The sequence below is a fragment of the Priapulus caudatus genome, unplaced genomic scaffold (assembly GCF_000485595.1).
Source record: "Priapulus caudatus unplaced genomic scaffold, Priapulus_caudatus-5.0.1 Scaffold175, whole genome shotgun sequence".
Lineage (NCBI taxonomy): Eukaryota > Metazoa > Priapulida > Priapulimorpha > Priapulimorphida > Priapulidae > Priapulus > Priapulus caudatus.
The window spans coordinates 106,444-115,546 of NW_014577236.1; the positions used below are offsets into that span (position 1 = coordinate 106,444).

The 9,103-nt window shown below is 43.9% G+C and overlaps 1 protein-coding gene across 2 annotated transcripts in view; it reads left to right on the forward strand.

The window, feature by feature from the left end:
- LOC106806706 overlaps nucleotides 1-9,103 on the forward strand; it is a 25,277-nt gene that overhangs the window by 641 nt on the left and 15,533 nt on the right. The gene's annotated exons all lie outside the window — the stretch shown is intronic.

Sequence of the window (9,103 nt, forward strand, 5' to 3'; positions counted from 1 at the left end):
TGAGGTGCACTCCTGCAATACATTATAGGACAGCTAATACGAATCTACTGCTAGTTGGCGCTCCCTTCACCTATAGTGCCTACTGTCCGGGGCATAGACACGACGTGAGCAATTGTATCTATTGCGTATAATATTGTCTTCTGCTGTTGTGTGATTAGTGTGCTGTCCTCGTCATGTCTGCAGTGGTTGGGCTGCTGCCGCATCCTCATCATATATGAACAAAATAATTATAGAACACCAAGCTAATTGTTATTATTATTATTATTATTATTATTATTATTATTATTTCCAAAGTAGATCACGGCAATAGCCGGTGGGTTGACCGTGTCCCAACCTGGGACATAGAGATTCAATCCAGAATTTTCCGCAGGATGTGTGCTGTTTCCAGTTTTCTGCACTTCTTGGGCAGTGTGGTGGCCAGGGAGTTCATTAAGGTTTTCCTGAAAACCATTCTTTATAGAGCCAAGGGCTCCAACCACCACTGGTACAATTTTCGTCTTAGTATTCCACATCCTCCTAATTTCGATCTTGTAGGTGGAAGGCAGGCAAGTGATTGGTCGATAGTTCTTTGGTTCTTTTGTATCCTTGCCTTTTGAAAGAAGGAAAGTGATTCCTGATGTTAACCACTTAGGGCTATTGCTTGGATCCTTGATGGTGTCATTCAAGACTCTGGTTAGTTGTTTATGGAGAGCAAGTTGTTTATTAGTTGTGCAGCTTGTCTGGGCCAGGAGATTTTCAGTTGTGGGTCCGCTTGATGGCCTGCTGTACCTCACACATTGTAATGTCAGTCCATACATCCATTGCTACATTCTGGAATGCTTCCTCCTCTTGTTTGATTTAAGTGGCGTTGGTATTGTGGTCTGTGCCAACTTCCTTGAGTTGGTGGCTGGAAAGATGTTTGGATTCCTGCCTCGCCAGATCATGTATGTACCTTTTACTACCCCGCCATCAGTGTTGTTTTCTTGGGCGAAATAATAGGACCACATCACATCCTTGTATTGATCCTTTGTCTACTAGTTTTTTGTTTTTCTCTTGGTTATTTCTGCGTTGGTGGACTGTGCCTGCGGTGTTGGTGCTGCTTGCGTTAGGCCAACTTGAGATTGGACCTCGGTCTGGTTGCTATCTGAAGCTTGGCTGTTAAGGTTTGACGATTCAATAACCAATTTTTCGACCTCAGCTTGTTTGGCGATCACTGAGGGACGCGATCCTTGTTAACCCGCGCGACGAACGATGCGGTATGACTTTCGTATTGGCTTATTCATCATGGTATGATATTTACTATTTGACCCATAGTTAGGGCAAACATTCCTGGACATCAGGGCACGTCCATACGTCCGTGGGCCATAATGTCGCAGTCATCGGGAGTTTGCTTCTCCCGAGAGCGGCATTTTTATCGAGGGGGTTGCCGCTCAAGGCTAAAGAGTCCCTCTTACCCAAGAGACAGACTTGCCCTCGTCGGACGCCAACTCGATACTTCAAGGTCTCGGGAAGAGCTAACAGGTACTACACCTTGCTCCAGGGTGACCTGGAGGTAGTTGTGGCAAAGGGTAACCTCATTCTCCCACGTTGAGACTCCACAACCGGATGCAGTTTAAAGTCATACCCAGGACATCTTATTATTATTATTATTATTATTATTATTATTATTATTATTATCATCATTGTCACTATTATCATAATCATCATCATCATCATCGTCCTCATTATTATCATCATAATTATGTCTCAACACACTTTCCAGAAACGTTGGCAAAGTGCACGCTTGTTAAATTTGGGTTGGGATCAATGTAGGCGTATATAGCTGAATGTCAAATCTCTGAAAATGGGTAGTAACATAGCCATTCTATCAGCCAGAGACGTGCAATAAAGTCATGTTGATACGTCGCTAATAATACCTCGATCACTGCGTACTTCGAACATCTTCGAACATTGTCGATGGCACGAAACGTGACATGTCTGCATGCGAGGCGATGAAGTACAAGTGAAGAATGGTTCAATATTTGCATCACACGACTCTACACGATATTCCCGTAAAATTAGTTTTCTACATTCGTCTCCTGCTACATTTAATTAAATTTGAGAGCGTCGTAGCGCGGAAACGTTATATTATTTCATTTCCGTTTTGCGGATTTTTGCTGTAGAAATTTCGCTTTCGTGTTCATTTCATCCGTGGTGTATCGCACGTGTTTTCAACTTTTCAGGCTGTCACATAATGATAGGGCTATATGAACGCGGTATGATGTTCGTTGACAACTATACACACTAACTCAAAATTTTACCCCATGACTTCACATTCCTTTATCTCTAATTCCCTCCCATTTGTGCATTTTTTAGAATAGGGATCATATTTAAAAGCAATCATGCACGATAAGCTCGTTTCGAACGCGGTTTTCACGAGAGATTTCACATAACGAGGAGATTTACTACGCATGAATGTCAAATAATTTTACTATTAATGTGGGTATTAAATCTGATATCGGAGGTAAAATCGACGTTTCTCACAGTTTACGCACGCCGTTCAAATTACCAACGCTTGTTACGATTAACTAGTAATATAATTGCGCGTGAAAAAAATCATTACAGGTATTTCATTGGCCGAAATCACTCCGACATAGTGTGCAGAATTTTCATGTTATTTTACACATCGTTATTTTCACATCATATATTTCCCGGTAATATCCACAGACAGACCACTTCGTCTATCACAATGATATGCTGCACTACTCGCATGCTGGACTAATTGCCTGTTGTATCACTTGCCTGCTGTAACACTTGCCTGCTCTGTTACTTGCCCGCTGTATCACTTGCCTGCTGTATCATTTGTCTGCTGTATAACTTGCCTGCTATGTTACTTGCCTGCTGCATCACTTGCCTGCTCCGTAACTTGCCTGATGTATCACTTCACTTGCCTGCTATGTTACTTGCCTGCTGCATCACTTGCTTGCTGCATAACTTGCCTGCTATGTTACTTGCCTGCTGCATCACTTGCCTGCTGTATCACTTGCCTGCTGCATCACTTGCCTGCTGTATCACTTGCCTGCTGCATCACTTGCCTGCTCCGTCACTTGCCTGATGTATCACTTCACTTGCCTGCTATGTTACTTGCCTGCTCCATCACTTGCCTGCTGTATCACTTGCCTGCTGCATCACTTGCCTGCGTATCACTTGCCTGCTGCATCACTTGCCTGCTGCATCACTTGCCTGCTGCATCACTTGCCTGCTGTATCACTTGCCTGCTGCATCACTTGCCTGCGGTACTACAGATATGTACCCGAGGTAGTTTTAGGTTGTTTAGTATTATTTTAATTATATGAGCGTATGGTTAAGGTGTTAAGGGTTTAGGTTAGAGTTAGAGTTAGGGTTAGGGTTAGTGTTAGGGTTAAGGTTAAGTTTTAGGGTAGGGGTAACAACTTCTGGACCCGGTTGCAGCATCGTGAATTAACTTTTAAACCCTAGTTAAGGTTAACTCTGAGTTAAATTCACTAAGCTCTGCAGTTAGGGTAAAACTCCGAGTTAAATTTGGGTTTCATAACATGTTTTAAACCTAGTTAAGTAACTCAGAGTGTTAAATATTTTAACTCAGAGTTAGTATCCATAATTTTCCAATAATAATAACAATCAGAACAGAACGCCAGCAGCATAAGAACCAAAGCTAAACTCAAGCAAGTGTTAGGAATGAAGAAGCAATCAGCAAATTTTTCTAGTTCAGAATAAAGCACTGCTAGTGGAGACTTTTATGGAGTTTAACAAGAGTGTGCTGACAATCGAAGCTAACAACAATAATTACAACAGACGTGGCACAGAAACCGCATGTATGAGACAGACTTATTTATTATTGTTATTGAGTAAATCTTATATACCCGCAGCCGGGTAAATAATAAACAAGGAATAATAATTTTTTTAGCCGCACTCGGCGAATCGAACCGGCGACGTTCAGCTGAGTATTAGCATGGCGCTCTAACAGTTGCAGCTACCGAGGAATTTGTTACAAGTAACGAATATCGTAATCACTGAACGAATGTAGAATGGAATAAATCCAGTGTTGGTACCGCATCTATAGGCTCACCGGGGTCGTCAGCGAACAACCAAACGTAAATAAATATGGTTACAAACAAAATTAAGCGGATGATTCGCAACACGGGCAGTAACTAGATAAACTAATTAGCCTCTAAGTTATTAGTATCCTTAGGAGCTAAACTAACCCTCGTAGAAACGTAATCTTCAAAGTCTAAAGATGATACCGGATGAGGTCGGACTAACCCTATAAATAAATCAAAGTCAGTTGTTTTCTTATGTATAATTATGCAGATTACTTATGCAAACATCTTACCCCGTCCCGTCGTTCAAGGGATAGAGAAACATGGGGCCCATTGAAACCCTATATGTACATTGTTCGTTAAAATGTGGGGGTAGGCCCCGCTTTAACAATCGACAAGGGGTACTGGTGAGGGTGTATCTTTTTCATATTCAACGTCGATAAACATATTTGTGAGTTAACAGGCAAGGTGTCGAAAAAATGCGTACGTCGTGTTCGCGTTCTTTTTGTTTTTCGGGCTGGGGCGTTACAAAGGTAAAAATCAGCATTTTAACCATGAGTTAAGAAGTTAATCCAGGTTCGAATCGCAGAGTTGAAATTTAAACTCTGAGTTAGGCATATTTTAACATCAGAGTTAAAGTTAAATCCGACAGACTGTGAAACGCGAATTTAACTCTGATTAGACTTTTAGCCTCTGAGTTTATAGAATATTACTTTCAAGAGTTATAGAGTAATAACCGCAGGCGACTCTGGCAACCCCGTTGCCGCCCTCCTCGGGTCCCTACTCCTGTAGCTAGACAGCACCCACGTCTGCCGTGACAATCTATCGGTATAAATCCCACATAATTGTATACCACAAGCGCTACACTCGGGTACATATCCATTAGTACAAAAACAAATAGCAATAACAAAAATATCAATAACAAGGGGGTCGTTGTGTCACCGTATCAGGTAGCTGTACCCTACTACCACTGATACCTACGTTCCGCAGCAAGTAGGTCTATCTACACTGATATGGCGTACAAGGGGCAGTAGTCAGCCTTAGTCACTTGTAGTTGTATTTGATGATGTACTTGGCTATGTAATCTGTAGTGTCTGTACTAATCTGTTACGATAGTGGTGACGTATTAGTATTATGCGAAACTTAAACAAAGTGTAGACCATGGTCAGAACTTTTGCCTAGCTACAGCGTATCTGTACTTGCCTGCTCTGCAACTACGACTTCGGTGGCCTGCTGTATAACTTATCTTATTGACTGCGCTTGCTAGATCGACTTTAGCACTTACTATGCTTCACTCTTACTGCCTGCGTGAGTCATTGGCCTGCTCCGTCACGCTTAGCCCTAGCCTGTATTCATTTGCGCTGCTCTGTATCACTTGCCTGCTATGTTAGCGTTGTTCCTCGTTGTATCACTGCGCTGCTGTGTCGCTGCTCTGTCTGCATCATTTTCTCGATCCGCTACACTCGCAACTACTCGCACGTTTACGCTGACGCACCGCGGCTGCAATGTCCTATCCTATGATCATCTCGTAACGCAGCTTCGATGCTATGTGTCGTCACACGCGCCACGTCGTACACTACGGGCAAGAAAGATCACAATTAGCCATTCCCATGTAAGCATGCTCAGTGGAAGCAATCACTTCCACGTCGCCTACTGCAACGTATTGCGATTGGCCCTCTCTATCGCTGTTACCTAAATAAATTTCGATGTGGTTATCGACCCCGACCCTATAATAGTTAAGATTAGTTTAGTCTTATCGCACGAAAGTCCCGCGTTTTTGTGTGATAACACCCACGTGATTTCCTGATGTCAAATAGTCAAGCTTCAATCAGATTCCTCAGCATATATTTCGCATGAATGATATGATCTTGATCGAATGGCAGTTTCGGCAACGGTCTGTGTTTCCGTTTCGAGTACGTATAAGAGAAATCGAGATAGATGTACAATCGGTAAACATATCAAACGTGTCATCTAGGAATCGCAGCGTTAATTTTGAAAGATATATCAAAGAATTAATCCATACTATTTATTTGATTCGAAGATGCTTAATATTATGAAACAATCGGAAAATGCAATTAACGTGGAACTGTTCTTTCGCGCCGTTTGTATCACAGATTTAAACCACGTCCATACGCTCTGTTATCGAGAACCGTAAATAGCTTTCACGATATGCATGCAATCACAGCTAAGTCTTGCAATCACAGCGATGCGCAGTCGATGAATAAACGCAGGTTCGAGTTGCGACAAAACCAGCATTAGCAGAATACACAAGACGTCCTCACCGTCCGGAGCCCGTTGCTTTATTAATGCTGTAACATCGATCCACTGCGATTGCAACCCGTATAATGCATATTTAAAAAGGCATTTCGCGCGGCGTGTGTGTGCGTGCGTGTCGTGTTCGTGTGCGGTGTGGTGTGTGTGTGTGTGTGTGTGCTCGCGTGCTCGCGCTCTGCATATAACACTTTGCATGACGCCTGTGCATATTATGAAATATTCATCACTGCAGGGCATTGTTCCGGTTCATTTCCACCTAAATATTCTACATATTGCCGCGTGCGAGCTGTGACGCCATTATGTTGATGGAATCGCTTAATTTTGGCCTCGCATTATAATGCCATCCTAAGACCGTATTCCGCATCCTAAATGACTACATGTCACCTCCATCAAGCCACGTTGAACGCACGACGAGATTTATTTATTTTCTGGGCTGTACGCGTCAAATCGATCTGATCAGATACTCGTGTAGCGTGTTTTCTTGCTGCCCCCAATGGCTCTCTCTCTCTCTGGCTCTCTCTCTCTCTCTCTCTCTCTCTCTCTGCGCATCTCACTTCTCTCCCGCTAGCGTGCGTAGGTAAAGGCGTGACACAATGATGCACACTGCCTTTGTCCGCCGTATCGCGATGTGTGTGCGTGCGTGCGTGTGCGCGGTGGGCGTGTCGTACGCGTATTGTGTATGGAGCATCATTATGTTTTGTTCTTGCTAAATACTTTTCTTCCTTATGTTAGGGCACACGAGCGATTCTTTTATCGCCCGATCGCCGCGAATTTTGTAAATCGTTCTGAAAGAAAATCGCCCGTGTGCCCCGTTTCACGTCGACGCCGATTTTTCGGCCGACCGAATCGCCCGTATCCAAAATGTTAATATTTTCGGGCGATATTTACGCCGGCATTATTATCGCTCGTGTGCCCGTGACCGCCGTATTGTGTCGCCCGATCGATTTTTCTAAAAACCTAATTCGACGTGTTGTTGATATCATGTGATGTTAAATGTTCTGTCGAGTGGCGTACGCGTACGCTCTCAAATTCGCTACGTCACGTGTGCCCCTTCGTGATCGGGCGATTAAATTCGCTACGTGTGCCCCTTCGTGATCGGGCGATTAAATTCGCTGGCAATTTTAATCGCCGCGATCGGGCGATAAAAATCGCTCGTGTGCCCCTAGCATTATTGTTACATATTGTCGATATTTATTGGAATTTTTGCATTAATTGTAAGATTTTTGTAATTATTATGGGCATAACGCCCACGCTCGCTATTCCGACCAACTAAAAGGTGTAGGCCTAAATCACCAGTACAGTAGATGCAAAGCCTGCAGACCTGGCGGAGCTTGGCATAAATACTCATTGATGAGTATTAAATTTTATACACCGGACTCTAAATCATTAGACAATTATTGAATTGCTACGGAAGTTTTGTTGACGTCCTGATGCCCTCCTTCACAATGCTATATACAAAGAATTGTACTTCTTTACCTATAAAGGAAATACTCGTACTAGTAGCTATGTGCTTAGATTGTATGTGTCAAAGAAATCGTTAGTACACCATTTTACTCATTTTTATTGTCAAGCTAATGTACGCATGAAAAGGAAATATTCACAAAACGCATCTGCTCGCGTTGTATTTGTGAGCACGATTACCGAGATTTGTCGGCCGAGCGCCGTGCTGCATCGCATCAATGACACCTCCATTTTTCTTCATGTCTGCGCCTTGAATAAATCTCAATTCCCTCCCTGCTTGTCACGTTGCAACCTTGCTTCATTTCTACCCTACACGCAATCACTAGCAGCGCTATATATCGTACTATTCCCGTTGCAATACTCCCATCATACCTCGTCGCATTTTTCGCTGCACTATATTTGTAGTAAGGCGCTGGGCACTACAGCACCGTATCTTCTGCTGACTCTTAACATGGTGTTGTTAACTACCCCGCAATCGCATCATGTCGATGGTAATTGTGCAGACGCGCGTCCTCCGTCACGATACGTGCCTTGAGGCCAGACGTGACGGCTGATTAACATCTTCGTTTCACCCGAGAAAATCGTGCTGCGCGCGTTGTCGCCCTCTGCGTGCCAGCGCTGCTGCTTCTGCTGCTGCTGCTGCTGCTGCTGCTCGCCAATGACGCGACAATAACAACATCAACCCGGGTGGCGATTGCCATTTATCATGATCAGCAGCTGATGGTCGCTCCCCCTCCCCTCTCTCTCTCTCTCTCTCTTCTTTTTTTCTCTCTCTCTCTCTCTCTCTCTCTCTCTCTCTCTCTCCCTCTCTCCTCTCTTCTCTCTCTCTCTCTCTCTCTCTTCTCTCTCCGCTCTCTCTCTCTATCTTTCTCTCTTCCTCTCTCTCTGCGCTCTCTTTCTCTCTCTCTCTCTGTTCTCTCTCCTTTCTCTCTCTCTCTCTCTCTTTCCTCTGTCTTCGCTCTTCCTCTCTCTTCTTTCTCTCTCATCTCTTACTCTCTCTTTCTCTCTTCTCTCTCTCCTCTCTCTTTCCTCTTCTCTCTCTCTCTCTTCTTCTCCTCTGCTCTTTTCCTCTTCTCTCTCACTCTCTCTCTCGCCTCTCATCTCTCTCCTTCACTCTCTCTCACTCACGTCTCTCTCACTTTTGCTCTCTCTCTCTCTCTCTCTCTCTCGTCTTCTCTCTCATCTCTCTCTCTGCTCTCTCTCGCTCTCTCTCTCTTTCTCGTCTCTCTCCGCTTTCTCGCCGCTCTCGCTTCTCTCTCTCTCTCTCTCTCTCTCTCATCTCTTTCGTCTCTCTCTTTCTCTCTCTCTCATTGGCTTCCTCGTCTCGCTTC